Genomic DNA, 4,299 nt, shown 5'->3' with positions numbered 1-4,299 from the left:
TTTCAGGGCGTGTCAGAACGCATTTTTGCTAATTTAAGGACGGGAAAATCCGCTTTGCGCTGTGGCGCATGGTCTAAAAGGGTTGAGTTTATTTTCTTAATGAGTTATAGGTGTGTTTTGAGAATAAAACAATTAAGAGTCTCATCTCCCATTCCCTTTAAGAGCCAGCTGCGTCTCGCCATAAGCGCATTCGCTATTTACAGGATGCAAAGTAAGTCTGGAAAAAATTAGCATTTCACTAGCAAACAGTTAACAGTGAACAGTTTTTTTTTTTTTAACAGAAAACAGTTAAACAGAGCATCTACTGCGTGAGAATGAGAGATAATGGATCACTTTCACTTTTGGAAACTTTTCGCTCGTGGATAGGGAAACCTTTTCGCACAGACATCAATTAGTCTATAAATAATTAATTGCGTTTAAGCGCAAATATTCATTTCAAAACTATTTCTAAATTCAGTTCTAATTTCCAGCAAACGAATAAATGAACAATAATAACAAAATGTGCTCAAAAACCTGAGTTAAAACTCCTAAAACACATGCTTTGCCCCATATGGTCTAAAACCTGACAGGTGGGCAAATCTAAGCTTGTTTTTAATAAAACAAATATAAATATGGATATAATAAATATTACTGCTAATAATAATAACATTATACAAAAGTAAATTGTTATGAATGACCTGAAAAAGCCTCCCGAGATGAAGAAGAATAAAAGCAGTGATTTTTCATATTTATGTAGGCTAGAAAATAATGTTTTGTAATATTTTAATCCTTTATATTTATATCCTATATCTATTCTTATTATATCCTATATATATCCTTAATATTTACATTTTTTCATATGTAAAGATATTTGCCTATTGTTTTCTTGTGTGTATTAAGCAGTGTGTAAGCGAGGTGCAACTCTGCGCCGGAGTTTAGACCGGGTTTGTTTTGGTCTAATGAAAAATCTATTTTAGTTTCTCATAATAGCAACGCGCCAGCAGTGCGCCTCAGAACGCCTTTCTTTTTAGACCAGAACACCTATGAGCGCACATATGAGCGCTAATGCATTTGCTATTTAAACAGTGTAGTGCAACGCCTCAAAACGACTCTTGCGCCAAGCTGAAACTACCAAAAGACTATTGCGCCACGTCTTGCGCCACACTGCGCCAGGTGTATGATAGGGCCCTTAGAGTTGCGTATATTAGGCTAATTAATTTTTTGTTGATGCCAATCCATATTGCGCCCGTCAGTTTCACTTTTATTAATTTAATCAACTACTTTGACCACAATGAGCCAGGTTTTACAAACTATCAGAAGCACATAACGTATTCACCTCCAAAGAATAAACTCAGTCAGAAGGATGAGAGAACAGAAACTCTTTATGAGAATAATTGTATGCCGTTTTTGTGTAGCCATGTGCTTGATGAAGCGATTGATGCATCGCTGAGAAACAGCGCGCAGCCCTCAGGTTACAGTATCTGTGGACACTTTCAAAAGAGCAGCACAAAGGGAAGAGATGAGTGCGTTGAGGATCTGTCCAATGTATTATTGAGCCTTTTCTAACTTAAAGTTTCAGGTCGGCCTACTTTGTGTGTGAAGAGCAGGTAACAACCCTCTCTACTCCAGTGTTGCGAATGCGATCTGCTGGTCTAACAGACACAGCGCAACATGATGTAGAAACAGCAATAAACTTCATGTTACGGGTCAAAATGAACCCATTTAAAGCAGAACTAAATGCATATCTCCGCTGATTATTAAACTAACAGGAACAAATAGTCTTGGAGAGAGTTTTTCGTGTTGTCATGAACGCCACGCGCAGTTTGAATTGTGAATGAACGGAGAATTATTGATGGGAAGCGCTGAACTGAACATAAATTTAAGCACTTGAATATTCATCTCTGCTTCACATTACACTATAGAATGGCTTCAGAACATTTAAAATATAGTAACCTACATGACAACTTTCCAATGTCTTATAATAGGCTACCTTTGTGGCTTTTGTTGGCTTATAAATTACACGGAATACAACACACAGCAAGATCGGATTTGAATCGGTACCAGCTGGCCAATACCTGATCCAGCAAAAATATACGGTATCAAACCGATAGTCACTGACTCGGTCCCAGTCTTTCCCCTCGCTGGCCAGCAGAGGTCATCATCACCGGACTTTTGACATTACATCATCCATTGACTGATTAGCACTCACACCTGCACTACATCTCCTAATCACCTGGCTCACGCTTATAAGCAGCACACACACACAGCTTCATTGCGAAGTCTTGTTCTGCCCCGGCTAACACTACTGAGCGTTCTCGTCCTTGCCTGCTTTCCTGTTGTGATCTTGCTTCGTTTATTGACCCAGTCCTGCCTGCCGCCTGCCTTGTACTTCAAACTGAATCTCGACTTTGATCCTCGCCGCCTGCCTTAAACTCTAGCCTGCTTACCGATAGTGGTGGGCAAAGCAAGGCTTCATGAAACACTGAAACAGTAGAAGCAAATGTATCTAAGCTTCGAAACGTTTCGAAACCCCTCTCTACAGTGACACCTAGTGGTCATGTTTTATGTATTGCACTGAAACAGCTTCAGTAAAGAACAGTTAAACAAATTGAGGGATTAAACCCCACTTTGTATGCTTAATCCTTCAAGTGTCGTAGTACAGTTGTTAAGGTGTTAAACTTCCATGCGGGGAAAGTCGGTTCGAAGCTAGGCTGTCACAGTTGTTTTGAAATGCTTTAATACCAGTTGGTAATGCTTTGCTCTTGTATCGTTTTGTTTCAACATTGGTCTGATATTCGAATAAACAATTTGTGAATAAATATGTCTTGTTTTTGTCTTAAAACAGGGTTGTTGCTAGATCAAAAACGGTGGCCTGAAGTTATCAAGAATTATTTTAGATTATTCAATAAATTTCCCATTTATTGTATTTTATTAATGTCTACCCAAACCCTAAACCCAACCAGACTGTAAAAATATTTATTATTGTTTTACAATATTACAAAAATGATGCTAAATTGATGGCGTAACTGCAGCTGTATCCTATTTAGGCTACACAAAACAGAAACATGTTTAAAATACATGAAAACATGATTTCAGAGTATTTGTGCAAGTCGGGATTCGAACCCAAAACATTGTGCAATGAATAGGACAAATTTGCATACACACAGTCCTCTAGGCCATATGAGACAGAGATTAGTTTTTGACCTTGGCAGTCAAATGAGGATTCGCCAGGTCTCGAAACGCTTCTAAGCTGATCGATGCTTTAAATCGCTTTAATCATGTGACTAGGTGTTTCGAAACACTTTAGTCACGTGACTTGGGTGCTTCGGATCATGCTTCGGTGCAGTGTTTCGAAACACTTGCGCTTCGGGATCTCGACACTGTGTCGAAACATCAGTTTCATGTCAGCCATCCCTACTTACCGACTCTGATACTAGCCGCCTGCCTCTGACCCATGCCTGCACACTCATCCTGTGTTTACCTGCGGCCAGCCCAACGACGATATACTACTGTGTTTGATGTGAGTTTGCGCACGCACAACATCTGTGTGCTTTTTTTTTTTGTGCTTTTTGTAACTGTGTTTATTAAAAATACTGCAAATGGATCCCTCTGTGAAGCCACTTCGTTACACCGATATCCAATCCAAGTATAGGGATCGGTGCATCCCTAAGTAAAACAGTGCGTGTTCATGCTAATTTGTTAACAGGTCTATAATAATGCAATAGGTAATCTGTATGTATAAGGGGCAGGAAGTGAGGGGTTGGGAGTGAAGAGTGGGGGTTGTGTATTTCAGAGTGTTGTCAAGTAGGCAACAAAGACGTCAATTACCTGACATTAAACTCATGGCAAAGAAAATCCGATTCTGAAGGTTTTAAAATGCTGGGGTCAAATTGATCCCAGTGGATAAAAGGTGTTAGCAGATTTTAGGGTAACAGGAGGTTTAATTTGCATAATGAATTTTTATGCACACACACACACACATTCTCTCAAATTTACATTTTACAAGGAAGCACATTATGTTAAAAAAGTGCAATAGATCCAGCCAATCGTTGGCAATATTTTCACGTACAATAACCAGCCTACTTGACAGGATTATCTAATTACACACCGCATGGCATGCTATTACCAGTAGCTCAATGAAGGGCTGCATAATGGCTGACGTCTATTAAATCCGTCAGTATAGCTTTATTAAAGTCAAAATTACAGTCATCATCGATCCCAGTCTTTTTCTTCTGTCATGATCTAACTCTTTTATTGTCCGTCCCTCCGCTTTCAGTCACTATACATCAAGCACACACACACACATGCATAATGCAGAGC

The 4,299-nt window shown here is 39.2% G+C and overlaps 1 long non-coding RNA gene across 1 annotated transcript; it reads left to right on the top strand.

Annotated features, from left to right (window-relative positions):
• Positions 1-277: 277 nt before the first annotated feature.
• On the top strand, positions 278-3,984 carry LOC147843031 (uncharacterized). The gene is made up of 2 exons (XR_015495397.1): positions 278-1,375; positions 1,437-3,984. It is a non-coding gene; the product is annotated as an uncharacterized LOC147843031 (long non-coding RNA).
• Positions 3,985-4,299: the final 315 nt, after the last annotated feature.

Source organism: Danio rerio, chromosome 7, assembly GCF_052040795.2.
Source record: "Danio rerio strain M-AB ecotype USA chromosome 7, GRCz13ab, whole genome shotgun sequence".
NCBI classification, from domain to species: Eukaryota; Metazoa; Chordata; class Actinopteri; order Cypriniformes; family Danionidae; genus Danio; species Danio rerio.
Note: the sequence above shows the minus strand (reverse complement) of the source record. Positions and strands in the feature narration are given on the sequence as shown.